The following is a 20,064-nucleotide window of genomic DNA, read 5'->3' on the forward strand; positions in this document are numbered from 1 at the left end:
AATTTTTAATCCATTGATCCTTCTTTCTGTTTATACCTTGAAATAACTCTTATACATTCCTGAATTTAGGTAAATTAATCTATTTTAATAAGATGAAATATTTGTTATTTATGGTCTTTAATTGAAATGTTGTTGAAACCTCTTGACTCCTTGTATGTAGAATTATACCTGTTGGGACTTTTAATTTATAGTAACCTTGTTTTTATGATAGCACAAATTTTTTTAAGAGAGAGAGAGAGAGAGAGAGAGAGAGAGAGAGAGAGAGAGAGAGAGAATTTTTAAATATTTATTTTGAGGATTTTGGTGGAGACAATATTGTTATTTTATTTTTATGTGGTGCTGAGGATAAAACCCAGCGCTCCGCTTATTCCAGGTGTGCACGTTACCACTTGAGCCACATCCCCTGTTCGACACAAATAATTTAAATTTTTTTTATTGGATGTTCTAAACAATTCAAAGCTCTTGACATATCATATTTCATACATTAGATTCAAGTGGGTTATGAACTCCCATTTTTACCCCAAATACTGATTGCAGAATCACATCGGTTACACATCCACATTTTTACATAATGCCCTATTAGTAATTGTTGTAATCTGCTACCTTTCCTATCTTCTACTCTCCCCCCTCCCTTCCCCTCCCATCTTCTCTCTCTACCCCATCTACTGTAATATATGTGTAGATGTAATTTATGTTTCATTTTTAAAAAACAAGGTATCAGACAAGTGCATTCAATAGTGTTAGTAATCATTTTTTGCTGTTGAAGAAAAATCCTAGACAGAATGGATATCAGACACTTTATAAATATTAATATTTTAACAGCTGTTTAATCATCTAGAAAAAACTGTGCATTAGTAACTGTAAAGACATTTGTACTTTTATTTATTTTTCCAATTTAAATTGAACCTTTTAAATCATATTAACCAAAGGTATTTGGATCTTTTTTTTTTAAATTTTAATTTATGAGCTCAGATGTCAATTTTTTTGTACCAAATATATGTAGACATGGCAATACATGTAGATGGACAGTACACTGGTGCATCCACACAAAGCAAACAGATAAACAAAAGCCTTGTAGTTTATTTTTTAAAACCTATTAGATTGAGAGTTAACCCTTGTAAATTGGCCTTAGAATAAAGCAGAGTGTAATCAGAAAAACATATTAATCTAGGCATATTGGATCAAAATTATCAATTTGACAAATATAGAATTTTAAAAGTTTTTCTGACCTTTTCCTTGAGGAGGTCCTGTTCATCATAGCTAAAAAAGTTAAGGGAATATAGACAAATGAAAGGGTCTTATTTTTTTTCCTGAAGGAACTTCCCAAAGATGCAGCTCCATTGGTCTCCTAGGGAGAGTCCCCCAGGTTGGGGTCCCATTCTAAACTGGTTTTTCTGGTTTCTTGGATTGTGGCCACCAAATTTTAGCCTGAGACTGAAAAAATCTTTGGACCACTTTTTTAATAGTTGGGAGTTATTCATGCTTGCAAATGCCGAGAGACAAAATCCAAACTTCCTAGACAAAATTATGCTTTTTGTTATACAATTTAGGAATAATAATTTTATAAAACACTTTAGTTTTAATTTGTCCTCTATAGGAACTGACATGATTTACCCAATTGGCCACCTGGCCTAGTTCCTAAGTGCAGGCAATCTCCAGAATACTTTTTTTTTTTTTTTACCTTTAGCTTTTACTATTGACAATTCTTTTAGTCCTGTTGGCAGCACTTTACATTTTAATGAAAGCTGTAGTGAGCGCAGTTAAAACCATTTTAATAATTTTTTTCTCATTAGAAACAAATTGAGGTAGAAATTAACACAGAACACAAAGGGAACAAACAAAAACAAACCAACAAACAAAAGTTCTGAAAATTGTTAAGAAAATGTTAAAGGGGTGCAGGTAGAGATCTCTATAGAGCTTCCTTGTCCCATGATGATGGTGAAAGGAAGGAGTCCTGATGAGAGAAGAGCAATTGTGAGAACAAAAAAAGGGCCCATGCACAACACAGGGACAGATAAACACAAGACAGATGGCTGGCAAACAGACACTGGACAAATGACAAACAGAAAGGCAGAAGCTGGAGAAATGACAAACAGCAGAACAGATGCAGGACAATCAACAATCGGTAAGGTCACACAGGGAGACCTCTAATGGGGCAGAGACCATGTCTCATTCTGCCCCCAGGAACAGATGAGGCCCCACAGGGAGGCCTCCAGGGGGACAGAGACAATGTCTCCTCATGCCCCGAGATACAGACAGGTGAGGTCACATAGGGAGTCCTCCAATGGGGCAGAGTCATGACTCATCCTGCCCCAGGCAAAGGTAAGAGCCCACTGGGAGGTCCAGGGAGACAGTGACAACATCTCCTCCTGTCCTGGGAAAGGTGTAAGCAACTGCGTCCAATCTGGCCTTTTCCCCAGAGGAGTCCACTCACCCTATCTGACAGGCCAGCAGGAGAAGCATCCTAAGATGCTACAGCCCCCAGATGTTATAGTTAAAGCTTCATCTCAGGGTTTCATAAACTGACTTCCAGACCACTCTTGTATAATCAAATCAAGCCTTTTTTGCAGCACACTAGTGGCCACTGAACAGAATATAAAGCTGTTTCCCTGATCAGCCCTGAACAACTGCAAGGGTGCTCCTTATAACCCTGAAAACCACAAAAGGGATGTTTGGGGTGCAGGCAATGCAAGAAAGCCAGGTTACAGAAGCGGAAGAGTGCAGTCAAGCAGTAAGAATCCTAATCACAGTTGGCTCAGTCACCCCAGTTACAGAAACAGAGCCCTGTTACCCTAGTTATAGAAACCATGCCCCATTAGGTAGTTCCATGTCCTTAAAGGTGTTGATATCAAAAGAAAAAGAACATCTTGACCCAGTCATGTCCCTTCTACTTGGCATGGTCGTTTTATAGAATGGAGGCACAAAACAAAATGGAGTCACATTTGCTTTTTATTATCACAGTATTTAATGGCAGGATTTGTACAGAATATATGAAACCTATACTGCCTTAAACATTCTTCTCTAAAAAGCAGCAGCAAGTTCTTATTGCAACTGTCTGGAACACATTATGGGTTCTTATTTTATATTGTATATTTTCTTCTCAGTTAACAGGACAGTTCCTGAACTTTGGAGGGTCCCCCTCCATGTAGATGAGAGGAATTATAGAGCATACTGGGCCATTTATCCATGCCACAGTTTTCTCCTCTGCCACTATGGGGCCACTTTTGCAGAACTAGCTGTTTCATGGTTAAAATAGCTGCTAGGACTCTCTTATACACCATTTCTTTTTTTCTGTGTTTCTCTCATCTTTTGGGATGGTGGGGCAGGGATTGTATGACATAGAACACTCTGGTATGGGGTTGTGAGTTGCTGGCCAGCCAGGCCAAAGAAGCACCAGCCTTTGTGGGTTTTCATACAAAGGGAGTTGATGCATGGGGGCAATAAACAAAATGTGCTGTGACTGGCCACCTTGATGAACATGAGCATGCCTGCTCTGTGCTGCCATCTGAGCATCACAGTTGGAGGAACAGACTCAATGAGAGGGAGAATGGCCTGGAGATGATTCCTCAGTCATTCATATCTCACTGTAGCACTCAGAGGATACAGGGAACTCAGTCTTCCCTCTGGCTCAAGGCAACCAGATTGTCTGACAACAGACTTGGGTGACACTCAACATGGCTCACATTTGTGTGAGGTAGAGGGAAGTCTCATTGTTTCAAAATGGTACATTTGCCACTCAACAGAAGGATATTATTACTGCTTCCAAGGATCATACAAAGTCAATTTTAAAGAAGGGCTGGATGCTGAACTGGGAGCATTGCAGAGAAAAAAGGAAACCCCCCCCCAAAAGAAAAACCCCTGAGTCAGAGACTGGTCAGGCTCTTATCTATAGAATGACAATCATAGTGACCTGGCTTTGTCTCTCACTTTATAGATGTGGAACCTATTCACATGTGCTGTTTGAGAAGCTGGGAATTTCTGAGCCAACACCTTTGCCTTTCTTTGAAATGTTTCTGCACTACTGCAAGGTGAGTATGGTTGAGTCCCCTCTTTTTTCTTTGGCAAAAAGAAAATGCCAGTTTAATGTCATTGGTAAAACTGCACTTCTTTTGGAGGAAGTTCCCAGCTCTCATCCTTTTTGAAACAGTGTGCAAGCTCCACCCTGAGCATGGCCAGGTTTTCCCTGGGGCTCTGCTGTCAACTTTTCAAGAGCCTCAGTGGAACAGCTCAGATCTCTAGTTCATCTTCATTGGATGCTCATGATGTTGTTCAGACTTGTACATATCATAAAGGGGATGTTTAATTTGCCTTTGCACAATTCCAGGAAATTTATATTGTATTTAATATTTGATCAAAAATCTGTGAAAGAGAAGACATCAAGCACATTCAAACACTCCTATTCATAACTAGATCTCATGAGTAGCTATTTAAAAAATGTTCATGGATAGATTTGAAACTACAATTTCTTGAGCAATGCAAGTATTCATAGTTTGATAATTTGCTCATATATAATTTCTTAATGTCTAGCTGTGACTCAGCACTAATCCATCCGGCTGAAACAACTGGTCAGCCCTTCTGATCCTACGGAGGTAAATGCCAACTGAGCCTTCATAGATAGTGGCCACAGGTTTGAAATGGGGCTTGGCAGAGACAGTAAGGACCCACCCGTTGCATTGGTCACCCAGCAAAGGGAAACGAACTGTCGTCATTTGCAAGAGATACCACCATGGCAGAGAACTGACGTCACCAGACTGTGGGGGAGGTTATAACTTCATTGAAACCTGAGGCTACAGGTGTGTAATCCCCTAGGCTTCCCTCTCCACACATCGGGGAAACCTTAAGGGCCAATCCCAGCTCTCCCATAAGGGCCCCTCCCAGCTTTCCCGTGAGCTCCATACCAGACCGGGGGAATCAGACGTGGTACGGGACCCGTGGCACAGAACTCCCAGCTACCGCTCCCACCAGTGCTGACACCTAAGGTCTCTTGCACCAGCTACCGGGGGGGCGTGGCTACCAGAGGGCAAGTAAAATTCGCTGAGGATTCTCAGCCCCAAGCTCCACAAACTTAGGGTCTGAGGGAATGCCAGACAGGGAGAGTGTGCCCAGTCATTCTTGAAAACAGAGCAGCAGACCTGGCGTGTAGCCAGTATTGTGGTGAGCGGCACCTGTGAGAGGGGCCTGGCTAGAGACAAAGTGGGGAAGTGACTAGACAAAAGAGGAGGCCCTAAGGCACTCAGGATTGGAGACTCGCCCAGTCTGGTCGGAGGATCTGCTGCACAGTGATTGGTTCCTGTGTATTGACAGGAGAAACTTGGCCTGGTGGGCACAGCGCCACCTACTGGAAGAGAAGTTAATCAAACTCTAAGACTGCATTTATTAGTTTTCTTTTTTTCTCTCTCTTTTTTTTTGATTTGGGTTTTTTCTTTCATTTTCACTTTTCTTTCTTGTTGTTTTAAAATTTTTTTTCAATTTTTTCTTCTAATTTTAATTTTTATTTATTTTTTATTATTATTTTAAAATTTTTTTTCTTTTTTTATTTCCTATTTTTTTCTTCTTTTGTCTTTTCATTTCTTTTCAATTTTCTTATTCCCCCTTCTTACTCTCATTCTCTTTAGTGACTTCTTCCCTTACCTTCTAATACCTTTCCTCCCAAGCATCAAATAAATTTATAGGAGTAAACAGTAACTCAGCAGTCAAACAGAACAAGAAGTAACATGAGCAGCTTGAAAAAGCAAGGAAGAAAAGGAGTACAAACAATGCAAGACAGCCTAAATATTCAGGAGGACCTAGAGTCATCAGAAAAATGGTCATATAAAGAACTCAAGGAACACCTTAGACAGATGGAATGGAACCTTAAAGAGGATACGAGACAGCAAATTCAAGCAGCGAAAGAACACATTGAGAATGAATTACATAAACAGTTGAAAGAAGAAGTTAAGCATCCTTATTAGAAGATAGAGATTATAAAAATAATCAAACAATAATTCTAGAAATGAAGGAAACGATACACCAAATTAAAAACTCAATTGAGAGTATCACTAACAGAGTGGAGCAAGTAGAAACCAGAACGTCAGAAAATGAAGACAAAATATATCATCTTGAAAAGAGTCTAGCCAACTCAGAAAGGCTGGTAAAAAATCACGAGAAAAACATCCAAGGGTTATGGGATAACATAAAAAAACCAAACTTATGAGTCTTTGGGATAGAAGAAGGTACAGAGATTCAAACCAAGGGAATGAGTAACTTGCTAAATGAAATAATTACAGAAAACTTTCCAGAAATAAAAAGGAAACAGATATACAAATTGTCGATGCATACAGGACACCGAGCACACAAAATCACAGTAGACCAATGCCAAGACACATTGTTATGAAGATATCCAATATACAAAACAAAGAGAAAATATTAAAAACTACAAGAGAAAAGAGGCAGACTACATTCAGGGGTAAACCAATAAGGTTAACAATGGTTTTTTATCACAGACGCTGAAAGCAAGAAGGTCATGGAACAATGTATTTCAAATACTAAAAGACAATGGATGCCAACCAAGAATTCTGTATCCAGCAAAATTAAGCTTCAGGTATGACAACGAAATAAAAATCTTTCATGATAAACAAAAGTTAAAAGAATTTGCAGCCAGAAAACCAGCATTGCAAAGAATTTTGAGCAAAACACTACACGAGAAAGAAATGAAAAACAATAACCAAAACCATCAGTGGGAAGTGCCTCGGTAAAGACAGAGGGTGAGGGGAAAGATAATCATGGAGAAACAAACTAAATTTTTTTTTTAAAAAAAGGATAAATAATCAAACATGGCAGGAAGTACAAACCATATATCAATAGTAACTCTAAATGTTAATGGCTTAAACTTTCCAATAAAGCGACATAGGCTGGTATCATGGATTAAAAAAACCAACCCAACAATATGCTGCCTGCAGGAGACACATCTGATTGGAAAAGACATACACAGGCTGAAGGTGAAAGGATGGGAAAAAATATACCACCCACACAGTCCTCGTAAGCAAGCAGGGGTGGCCATCCTTATATCAAATAAAATCGACGTCAAGACTAAGTTAATCAAAAGGGATAAGGAAGGACATTATATACTGTTAAAAGGAACCATTCACCAACAAGACATAACAATTATCAATATTTATGCACCAAATAATGGTGCTGCGACATTCATAAAACAAATTCTCCTCAAGTTCAAGAATCAAATAGACCACAACACAAAAATTATGGGTGACTTCAACACACCTCTCTCACCATTGGACAGATCCTCCAAACAAAAGTTGAATAAAGAAACTATAGAAACTTAATACCACAATCAATAACCTAGACTTAACTGACATATATAGAATATATCAACCATCATCAAATGGATATACTTTTTTTCTCAGCAGCACATGGATCCTTCTCAAAAATAGACCATATATTATGCCATAGGGCAACCCTCAGTAAATATAAAGGGGTGGAGATAATGCCATGCATTTTATCTGATCATAATGGAATGAAACTGGAAATCAATGATAAAAGAAGGACAGAAAAATCCTACATCACATGAAAAATGAACAATATGTTACTGAATGATCAATGGGTTACAGAAGACATAAAGGAGAAAATAAAAAAATTCTTAGAGATAAATGAAAATACAGACACAACATATCGGAATCCATGGGACACAATGAAAGCAGTTTTAAGAGGGAAATTCATCACCTGGAGGTCATTCCTCAAAAAAAGAAAAAACCAACAAATAAATGAGCTCACACTTCATCTCAAAGCCCTAGAAAAGGAAGAGCAAAACAACAGCAAATGTATCAGAAGGCAAGAAATAATTAAAATCAGAGCTGAAATCAATGAAATTGAAACAAAAGAAACTATTGAAAAAACTGACAAAACTAAAAGTTGGTTCTTCGTAAAAATAAATAAGATCGACAGACCCTTAGCCATGCTAATGAAGAGAAGAAGAGAAAGAACTCAAATTGCTAACATACGGGATGAAAAAGGCAATATCACAACAGATGCTACAGAAATACAGAAGACAATTAGAAATTATTTTGAAAACCTATATTCCAATAAAATAGAAGATAGTGAAGACATCGATTAATTTCTTAAGTCATATGATTTGCCCAGACTGAGTCAGGAGGATACACACAATTTGAACAGACCAATATCAATGGATGAAATTGAAGAAGCCATCAAAAGACTACCAACCAAGAAAAGCCCAGGACCGGATGGATATACAGCGGAGTTTTACAAAACCTTTAAAGAAGAATTAATACCAATGCTTTTCAAGTTATTTCAGGAAATAGAAAAAGAGGGAGCTCTTCCAAATTCATTCTATGAGGCCAACATCACCTTGATTCCGAAACCAGACAAAGATACCCCAAAGAAAGAAGACTACAGACCAATATCTCTAATGAACCTAGATGCAAAAATCCTCAATAAAATTCTGACGAATCAGATTCAAAAACATATCGAAAAAATTGTGCACCATGATCAAGTAGGATTCATCCCTGGGATGCAAGGCTGGTTCAATATACGGAAATCAATAAATGTTATTCACCACATCAATAGACTTAAAAATAAGAACCATATGATCATCTCAATAGATGTGGAAAAAGCATTCGACAAAGCACAGCATCCCTTTATGTTCAAAACTCTAGAAAAACTAGGGATAACAGGAACATACCTCAACATTGTAAAAGCAATCTATGCTAAGCCTCAGGCTAGCATCATTCTGAATGGAGAAAAATTGAAGGCATTCCCTCTAAAATCTGGAACAAGACAGGGATGCCCTCTCTCACCACTTCTGTTTAACATAGTTCTTGAAACACTGGCCAGAGCAATTAGACAGACGAAAGAAATTAAAGGCATAAAAATAGGAAAATAAGAACTTAAATTATCACTATTTGCGGATGACATTATTCTATACCTAGAAGACCCAAAGGGGTCTACAAAGAAACTACTAGAACTAATAAATGAATTCAGTAAAGTGGCAGGATATAAAATCAACATGCATAAATCAAAGGCATTTCTGTATATCAGCGACAAAACTTCTGAAACGGAAATGAGGAAAAACACTCCATTCACAATATCCTCCATAAAAATAAAATACTTGGGAATCAACCTAACAAAAGAGGTGAAAGATTTATACAATGAAAACTACAGAACCCTAAAGAGAGAAGTAGAAGAAGATCTTAGAAGATGGAAAAATATACCCTGTTCATGGATAGGCAGAACTAACATTATCAAAATGGCGATATTACCAAAAGTTCTCTATAGGTTTAATGCAATGCCAATCAAAATCCCAACGGCATTTCTTGAAGAAATAGAGAAAGCAATCATGAAATTCATATGGAAAAATAAAAGACCCAGAATAGCAAAAGCAATTTTAAGCAGGAAGTGTGAATCAGGCGGTATAGCGATACCAGATTTCAAACTATATTACAGAGCAATAGTAACAAAAACAGCATGGTACTGGTACCAAAACAGGCACGTGGACCAACGGTATAATAGAGGACACAGAGACTAATCCACAAAGTTACAACTATCTTATATTTGATAAAGGGGCTAAAAACATGCAATGGAGGAAGGATAGCATCTTCAACAAATGGTGTTGGGAAAACTGGAAATCCATATGCAACAAAATGAAACTGAATCCCTTTCTCTCACAATGCACAAAACTTCACTCAAAATGGATCAAGGAGCTTGATATCAAATCAGAGACTCTGCATCTGATAGAAGAAAAAGTAGGCTCCGATCTACATATTGTGGGATCGGGCTCCAAATTCCTTAATAGGACACACATAGCACAAGAGTTAATAAGAAGAATCAATAAATGGGACTTACTTAAACTAAAAAGTTTTTTTTCTCAGCAAGAGAAACAATGAGAGGTAAATAGGGAGCCTACATCCTGAGACCAAATTTTTACTCCTCACACTTCAGATAGAGCCCTAATATCCAGAGTATACAAAGAACTCAAAAAATTAGACAATAAGATAACAAATAACCCAATCAATAAATGGGCCAAGGACCTGACCAGATACTTCTCAGAGGAGGATATACAATCAATCAACAAGTACATGAAAAAATGCTCACCATCTCTAGCAGTCAGAGAAATGCAAATCAAAACCACCCTAAGATACCATCTCACTCCAGTAAGATTGAGAGCCACTATGAAGTCAAACAACAACAAGTGCTGGCGAGGATGTGGAGAAAAGGGTACTCTTGTACATTGCTGGTGGGACTGCAAATTGGTGTGGCCAATTTGGAAAGCAGTTTGGAGATTCCTGGGAAAGCTGGGAATGGAACCACCATTTGACCCTGCGATTGACCTTCTCGGACTATTCCCTGAAGACCTTAAAAGAGCATGCTACAGGGATGCTGCCATATCGATGTTCATAGCAGCACAATTCACAATAGCTAGACTGTGGAACCAACCCAGGTGCCCTTCAATAGATGAATGGATAAAAATAATGTGGCATCATAGTTTGATAATTTGCACATACATCCTTTCTTAATGTCTAAATTTGTGATTATTTCTAAGGAACTACTCAAGTTTTACTACTGAAGTTACATGTAGAGGATTTGAGAGATGAAACAAAAGCATTTTGCATTTTTATTATCCTCCAAAGATAATCCCCTGTCTGTAAGTCTTAAAAGGAAAAAAGTATGAATGAGATCAAACAGTTCTTATCTATGTATTTCACATAATTAAACACAAGATGAGTATTGTTTTTTCAACAAAGGCACATTTAGTGATGTCAAATGAGCAGAAATTGGGTGATTTAAAAACTATTAAAATTTAAGTCAACTGAGTGGAATGTTCCAAAAGAAATGTGAATTTGTGGCTTGCAATTGGGACTAACCTGGTTAGGTATTTGACTCAGGTCCTGATTACTGGACACAAATTCATGAGCTCAAAACCAGAGGCCAGAAAAAAGGCTACACTATGCTCAGATTATCTCTCCCAAACACTGAGGCTTGTTTATCATATTCTAATTCTAAAATTCTGAGACCTAATGACCATGTGAGAATTCCATACTGCTCTTCCTGCCAAAAAGGCATTATTTTCCTATTCACATTTTTCAGTTCAACAGTATACTAGACAGGCTGTAAGATCCACATAATTGGGGTCTCCCTGTGAATCATAAAAATATCACCCCTGAAACATAGCAACAGGAAGATTTATTTTTAAGTGTTAGAAGATAAAACTTAGAGTACTTAATTTGCTGACTCCCATGGGTAGAGTGGCATCTCCCCATCTTTTCCACATTGAGCTGGAAAACTGAAAGGTGACCCCATTTTGTCAATCCTCACTTATTCTTTCTCACTCCAAAACATACATGAAACTCACTGTTATGGTGTTGGTTTCCCTCAGAAGCTCATGTGTGAGGCAATGCAAGAAAGTTCAGAAATAAAGTGATTGGATTGTGAAAGCCATAATCTACTCAGTACACTGTTTCCTCAGTAAGGATTAACTGGGTGCAACTGTAGGCAGGTAGGATATTGATGGAAGAGGTGGGTCTCTGAGGGCCTGGCTTCAGGGCATACATTTTGTCCCTGGTTAGTGGAGTTTCTGTCTGCTTCCTAGTGCCATGTCCTAAACTTCTTTATTCCTTTACACTCTTCTGCCATGTTATTCTGCCTCACTGCAGACCACAGCAACAGAGTAAGCCGTGTATGAATTGAGACCTCTGAAACTGTGAGTCCAGTGGTTCTTGTCAGGGTCACAGTAGTGAAGAAGCCAACTAAACTAATCACATCAACATGGTTAACTAAAGAGGTGATTTGTGCCTTTAATTTCCTACTTTCCCCATGATTCTAGAAGGATTCATGAAAGAAATGAAAAAGATCTGGGGAAAAAATGAGTGAAGTGTCCTTGAGAATGTCCCTGGGAAACTCACTCACTTTCTCTCAGCTTTGATTTTTTCACATACAGGTAGAGGGAATGATTCAAAGTTGGCAGGATTTCAAAAACAGTTCATGCACATGAGAAAATGATACAGAAAACTAGACTTGCTTCATATTTCTACTCAAGGACAACTAGTGAAACTGTGGCACACACCTGTAGTCCCAACCACTCTGGAGGCTGAGGCAGGAGAATTACAAATCCAGGAGTAATTCTGAGGACCTTTAAGAAGATATATCTGCCATTTGTCCCAGATATCCCACTCCTCGGTCTATAACCAACATAGAGAACATGGCAAAATCTTATCTCAAAGAAAAAGAGGATAATGACTTCAATATGTACAATACTTCAAGAAAATTCAAGATTGACTCTAAATTCCCTTTTCTAATCTCTGTTTTATTTTTTCTTTTTTGCTTTTAGATGTCTTAGAATTAGATCTTCCCTTTAATCTTCCCTTTTTAGCAAGAAAATATAGAAGGTGGCATCACTGTACCAGAACTTAAACTATACTACAGAGCAATAGTAACAAAAACAGTATGGAATTGGCACCAAGATAGACTGGTAGACCAATAGTACAGAATGGAGGACACAGAGACTAACCCACATAATTGCAGTCATCTTACATTAGACAAAGGTGCCAAAAACAAACATTGGAGAAAAAAAAGCCTTTTCAACAAATGGTGCTGGAGGAACTGGCAATCCATATGCAACAAAATGAAATTAAAATGCTATTTCTCACCATGGACAAAACTCAACTCAAAGTAAATCAAGGACCTAGGAATTGAATCAGAGTCACCGTGCCTATTATAAGAAAAAGTAGGCCAAAATCTCCATCATGTCAGATTAGGCCCAAACTTCCTTAATAACACTCCTATAGCACAAGAATTAAAATGAAGAATCAATAATTGGGTGGATTCAAACTAAAAGTTTCTTCTCAGTAAGAGAAACAATCAGTGAGATGTATAGAGAACCTACATCTTGGTAGCAACATTTTACACCTCACACAGCAGATACAGCACTAATCTCTAGGGTATATAAAGAAGGCAAAAAGCTAAACACCAAAAAACTAATATCTCAACCAATAAATGGGCCAAGGAACTGAAGAGACACCTCTCAGAAGATGATTTATAATCAAGTAACAAATATATAAAAATGTTCAACATGCCTAGCAATTAGAGAAATACAAATCAAAACTACTCTAAGATTTCATCTCACTCCATTCAGAATGCAGCTATTAAGAATACAAACAACAATAAGTGTTGGTTAGGATGTGAGGAAAAAGGTACACTCATACATTGCTTATAGGAGTGTAAATTGGTGCAGCCAATATAAACAATAGTATGGAAATTCCTTGGAAATCTGGGGATAGGATCACCATTTGACCCAGCTATCCCTCTCCTTGGTCTATACCCAAAGGACTTAAAAACAGCATACTTCAGGGACACAGCCACATCAAAGTGTATAGCAGCACAACTCACAATAGCCAATCTGTGTAAACCAACATAGATGCCTTTTAGTAGATGAATGAATAAACAAAAAAGGATATATATATACAATGGAATATTAGTCAGCAATAAAAGAGAATAAAATCATGATATTTCAGGTAAATGTATAGAGTTTGAGAAGATAATGCTCAGTAAAGTTAGCCAATCCCAGAAAAACAAATGTCAAATGTTTTCTCTGATATAAAGAGGGTGATTCATAATGTGGTTTGGGGGGAGCATGGGAGGATTTATACAAACTCTAGTCAGAATAAAGGGGTGGGAGTACTAAGGAGGGGGCATGGAGGAATAAAAAGATGGTGGAATGAGATGGATATCATTACCTTAAATACATATATGAAGACCTTAAAGGTGTAAATATACTTTCTATAAAACCAGAGATATGAAAAAATGTGCTTTATATGTGTACTATGAATTGTAACTCATTCTTCTGTCATATATAACAAGTTAAAATAAAAATAAATAAAACAGAGGATTCAGAGTGGGAGTAATAAACCAACTTTGTCTTGCAGTAGAGTGCACTGGGACCTGGACTTCATGTATGAGAAGATGCATGCACCAAACCAGAGAGAGACCACAGTGAGGTGGGCACTACAAGTGGCAAAGGAATTTGTCTTACACTGTGCAGGATGAAGCCATAGGATGTAGAAACCAGGATGATATTTTATTTATCATAAGTCCCTGGGGAAATAAGGAGTGGAGACCAAATGTGATGCCAGAAATATGGGATAATGCGTTCATAGTGATAAGGAACTTTTGATCCAAGAAAACAAATTGTAGAAAAATTGTTTTTCTGTCTCTAATGATCTAGCAGCTAAAATTATTGAAATATACTTTTTTCAAAACAAGATAAATCTAAAATCTTCCTTCATGATCATGATCACTCTGAAATTCCAAAATTTCTAGACTTTAAAATTAAGGACCAAAATTTATGTCTCCTCTCATGAAAAAATGTGTATGTATGTGTGTATATGTATACATATTATGTGTGTTTGTGTGTTACTGTGTTTGTGTGTGTGTTTGTGTGTGTGTGTACGCATGTGAGTCTGTATATATGGGGCTGTTATGTGTGTGAGCATATGTGTGATTTATATGGTTTGCTGCTCATTTTATGAGTCAGAGTTTAAGAACAGGAGCTTAGCATCTAATATGTGTGTGTGTGTGTGTGTGTGTGTGTGTGTGTGTGTGTGTGTGTGTGCATGTGTGTGTCTGTGTATGAATGTGCATGTGTGTGTTCTGGATTATGTTACAGAATCTTGGTCTTATACTGCCGCCCACAACCAGTGCAGGCAGCTAAACTTAAGGTCACTCGTGGGAATTTCCTGGGATACCAAATAAAACACAGACACACACACTTTACCTTTGAATCAAGCTTCAGGATGGCTCCTCTGCTCTCGGCCTCAAGTTCCCCAAATGGGAGAGTGAGGAAAGTTACCAGAGGCTGGCAAGAGAGAGAGCTAGCCTGTTCAGAAGTGAGCTTTTATTGGGGGGGGACCCTCATTCTTTAAAAAGTTTCATCCAAAAAAGGTCAAGAGGGGCAGGGTTACAGGTGAGAAATTCAACCCCTGGGGCTGTGGGAAGAAACACCTATGCATGAAGACACATTCGGCTACTTCAAGGATTCAGGCAATATCTAGGTCCCTACAAAAGTAACCGACAGAACCTCTTCCAATCACAAAAAGGAGAATGCCAGTCATTCAGCCCAACAGCCCCCCTAATATTCCCACTTTTTTCTTTGAAAAAGCAGGTGATGGGTCACTTTTTTGAATCCCTGAATCCTTATTTTGAAGGCTCACCATCCTACTATTACAATAGAGAATTAGTAGCAAAGAGAACAACACAAGAATATAACATGCAGAATGTTTAAGAATGTTTCCAGGGTTATTTGATCAGCTAAAAAGTAGGATCCAAAAAATCAATTTTACTCTTTTTTTTACATCTTGACTACAATGATGGAGCTCCAAAATATTCAAGCTGTTATTATTATTTTGCCAAATACCAAAACAAATGGTTTTTAACCTTCTTCCAATCCATTGGGAAGCATTGTATTTGGCTAGCATGACATTTAAGTCTTTCCTTGAATTTCAAAGCTTTTCAAAGTTCATTACTAATATTTAAGGCAGTAGACTCTAAAGCATTTAGATTAGTCTCAATTCTTTCATCAATATTTATTTGATTATGAAGAGCCTTGGAAGTATTCTGAGCGAAATTATTAAGAAAATTTGCATGTTGAATATTTTGAGATATGGCCACTGAAGCTGTGACCATTGAAGCAATAAAAGAAACCAAGGCAACAACTCCCACTATTATGAGCACATTTAGATCTCACTAGCTGGGCATGTATTTGTTGTAAGACTTGAAAACCAGCTTCAGTGTACCATGGCTCTGAAATATTAGCTGGTAATAAGATAAAAGAGGGCTGATGGAGTATTCCTTTTCCTCTATTATATCTGGTGATACAGTTAGTTAAATTACATTTACTACATGTTACAAGATATCTATAATCTTTCCATTTAATTTATACATTCCACTAATTAAGACATAAGGAGATTGAACACAGGCTCATAAGCCATAGCAAAAACTTTCCTTATAGTTCTTGCCTAAAAAGTCTGGTAAAGACTTGTCAGTAAAATGTAAGAATTCTGAGGCAGCAATTAAGTACCAAACATCTTTCTGAACGCCACCTTTGCTGAAAGTCAAGATGTTGCTAACAAATCCTCCAGGAATTTGGCAGTCCTCTTGCATAACTCCCTTTTGTCAATTTTAGGAGACCATTACAAAATATACCCACTATTTTTAGACACTTTATGTTGTAGTGTAAAAGTATTTATACAATCTATCTACTTAGGAAAAGTGCACATTTCTATTGCAGAATGGTTAGGACAATGAAGTATTATTCATGGAAGTTCTGCTGAGATGACTGGGTTTTTATGGGAAAGTCCCATTTAATAACTCATCTAATATAAGGTTTTAAGTTTCCATTAACAGTAGAATTAGTTGGTCTAAGTCTCCTAATTCTGTCTTTCCCTCAAATAACACTTTTAGACAGCCAGCATGTTTATCATGGAACCAACACAACATAGCCAGAATAATTAAATCCAGTCACATCATTGAGAGTAATATGAGTGTCTGTAAGTCCTCCTCTCATATGTGAGTCATTAGTAGATTCTGGGATGGATTCTCCAGTCCACACACCTGGGTGTACTAGAGGAGGATCTGGAAAATATGTACAATAAGTTTCTCTCTGATTCCCTTTTACTCAATAGCTCAATAGAGCTGTTACTGCAGCAAGCATCACCATTGGAGTTTTAGCTTTCCCTTGCTGTCAAATCATTCCTGTAGCCCATATTGTCAATTTCTTCAGGTCCTTCCATGAGATTAGCTTCCTTGTTCAGTTTCTCAGGGTCCCTCTTCTCTCCTTTTGAGTTTTTAAAAGTTGTTTTTAGTTGTACAGGGACAAAATATCATGTTTTCTAACTTTTGAGTGAAGGCTTCTCTGGGTCGATCTTCAGTCATTTGAATCTAGGTTCTAAGTCCTCCATGCCTGATGGTGTGTTAAGGTAACCAAATAGGACAAAAAGCACCTTCTGGAAAAATACAAGCATGACCTCTGCCCCACATAATCACTGGGTCTTGTCCTTTGCATTGATCAGTCTGTAAGTCCTAAAGGGCCTGTTGCTATGGAAGACATGTATCACTCAGTGCAGTGTGACCTTCTGAGTCATAATTTAGAAAATTTAAAACAAATAGAGCATTATTGAGGTTATGTTGGGGAGTCATAGTCCTATATCCCCCTTTTGGTTTTTGTAATTGTAGCTTAATAGATAAATGAGCTCATTCTACAATGGCTTGACCTTGAGGGAATATGGAATATTCCTTATGGAATAACTGCTTTATGGTCAATCCAAAACTCTTGGCAAAATTGTTGAAAAGAAGAGCTTACATAAGCCAGTGGATTATCAGTTTTAATCTGTATCATAGTGCGGTCCTAAGCAACTTAGCAAGACTCTCTTTCAAAATAAAAAATAAAAAGGACTGGGTAACAAAATCAGTAAGAAATGTTAAAAGATCCATTTTACAGGGATCTGCATGGTGGTGAGCAGGTCATTCCCTGGATAAGGTCAGCCTGCAGTCCCACCAGGCAAGTTAGAAGGTCACTGGCCCACATAGAGGGGACAGTGTGCAGGGTTTTCAGGCTTTTTCAACATAACCCCATGATGCACATTTTTGTCCTCACTGATTAATTCTCTCAGTTATCTTTGATTTATTGGTTTTGACCTCTTTTCATTCTTGTTTTCCTGACTATTGGAATGATTCTGATTGCAAAATGGCTGAACTCCTTTTACCTCTGACTGTCTGCTGACTCATAGAATTCAGTGAATTCACATTTAGTAATAAGTAAACAAAAGGTCGTCTGTGGATTTGTGTTTACAAGCAGTTCTGCAGCATTTTGTAACTGAGTTGGAAGTGTTCTGGGAGATGTGGAAATAAATATGTAACCTATGTGAGGTTGAAACATCAACCAGGGTTTTTAGAAGGTCTCTTGAACTTTCAACGGAAAATGGAATCACAAGATTTTGCTCCAGGGCCCTACTTTTTGATGGTAGTAATTAGCTATGTAACTGTATATGGTGAGTTAAAATTTCTGGGGCTTAGTTGCTCTTTCATAAAATGATAATTATAGCCATACATATCTCATAGAATTGTTGGATGGGTTGTGCCAGTTAATGAAGGAGAAGTCCTTACAACAACAACAACAACAACAACAAAATATTAGAAAAGAAAGTAGAAGGAATTGGACATCACTTTCCTATGCTCATATATGAATACATGACCAGTAAAATTCCACATCATGTACAACCACAAAAATGGTATCCTAATTTGAATAAGATATACTCCACGTATGTATAATGTCAAAATACAATCTTCTGTCATATATATCAAAAAATCCCAAATAAAAATTTAAAGAGTTAAAAAATAAACACTATCTAGTTTTTCTTGAGGTAAGGGGTGTGTGGAGGTGTGGTGTACCTCTCTCTCTCTGCACTCCCAGTTGAGAAACCTCTCTAGACTTTAGGGATCAGAGCTTCCATGGCCAGTGTGTCTTCTTTGAGATCCTGCCTATTTTACCTTTGTGCATCATGATATAGGATCTCTTGGTTCCTTACTGGACTGCAGGAACTTATGGACTTTAATATACAAAATAAGTAGAATAATGAGGAAGGGGTGTGTTTTATATCAATCCTGAGAGAGGCAGGCAGTCCTGAGCAAGTCCTGTGATTCAGATAACAAGACCCGTGGACATCTTAGGTCAATTCTAGCCAATATCCATCACCTACATGAGGAAAGAAGTCTAGTTACACCCAATGGCTCACACTTCCCTTCTCTTTAGTTTTGTTGATTCTGCTGTTTTTATATTTTTTGAAAAAGGAGTGAGTTTAAAAAAGGAAAGAATGAGTGAGACAAATTCTTTTATAAGTTTCAGTAAAGTATTCTTTCACTTCACAGAACTCATTCAAATTTATAATTCAAAATCTAAATTTGTGGGTTTTTTCTTCTTTGTTGTTTAGTGTTTCATTCCCCCAACAAAGGTTAAAATTCATGAAAGCCAAGTTTCTGGATAGTTCATGTGTAATGCTTGACACAGGTCCTGAACACAGTGGGCATACATCTCATTCAACCTGCAGTGACTATGGGGTGCGGAACATTCCTCCTTCAGTCCAAGAGGATGTGTTCCTGGACCTGATAGTCTTCACATCACTCCAAACACAAGGCCCAGAATACTTGGCCATTCCCTGTCCCCGCCACAAAGCTTAGATACTGTCGGCCTTCCAAAGTTGGCAAGATGAAAATAGTCCTTACTTAAAAGAAAGAGCATTTGAGAGCTGAGTTTAAAAAATCATCTTTCTTTTTTTTCTTTCATTCCATTCTTTATTTTTTCTTTTTGCATACTTAAGATTATGACCTGTGAGTTTTGAATGTAAAACAAAAGCCAAAACCATGTGCAATTTATTTGTCAGTGGAAGTAATAACAGGCTTCTCAAAAGAGATATTATGTGGACTGACGATGCACAAGAGAATGGACTGTCCCATGCCAAGAAAGAAGCTCCACTTTTAAAATGATAAGAATGTTTTTTCTCATACCTCTATGATTACTTTATTTGACATCCTACAATTTCCTGTTCATGTGTGTCCCTCTCAAATCAGCATGGTATCTGGGGCTGAGTCTCTATATAACCAAATACGTGAGCAGATCTTTATACTTAACCTATGGAACAAATGTAGGTGTCCTTCAAAAGATGAATATATAAAGAAAATGTGATACACACACACACACACACACTGAAATATGACTCAGCCTTAAAGAAGAATAAAATGGCATTTACTGGTAAATGGATGGAGCTGGAGAATATTATGTTAAGCAAAATAAGTCAATCCCCCAAACCAAATTTCAAATGTTTTCTCTGATATCTTGATGCTAATTCACAACAAAGCGGGGTGTAAACATGATTAAGTAGAAGTATGTGAAGGGAATGAAGGGGGTTTATGAGTAGGAAGTATAGTAGAATGAATCTCTTGGTTGTACATGATGTAGATTTACCTGGATTGTGTAATCATATATGCACATAAAGTAATACTGTATGATTC

General features: G+C 37.6%; 1 protein-coding gene and 1 long non-coding RNA gene across 3 annotated transcripts in view; one reads left to right on the top strand and one right to left on the bottom strand.

Moving 5' to 3' along the window:
- LOC144367661 (uncharacterized) overlaps positions 1-20,064 on the bottom strand; it is a 75,119-nt gene that overhangs the window by 53,521 nt on the left and 1,534 nt on the right. The window lies entirely within an intron of this gene.
- The window catches only part of LOC144367640 (cytochrome P450 3A21-like), a 94,895-nt gene that overhangs the window by 51,084 nt on the left and 23,747 nt on the right, over positions 1-20,064 (top strand). The window lies entirely within an intron of this gene.

Source organism: Ictidomys tridecemlineatus, chromosome 10 (assembly GCF_052094955.1).
Source record: "Ictidomys tridecemlineatus isolate mIctTri1 chromosome 10, mIctTri1.hap1, whole genome shotgun sequence".
Classification (NCBI taxonomy): domain Eukaryota; kingdom Metazoa; phylum Chordata; class Mammalia; order Rodentia; family Sciuridae; genus Ictidomys; species Ictidomys tridecemlineatus.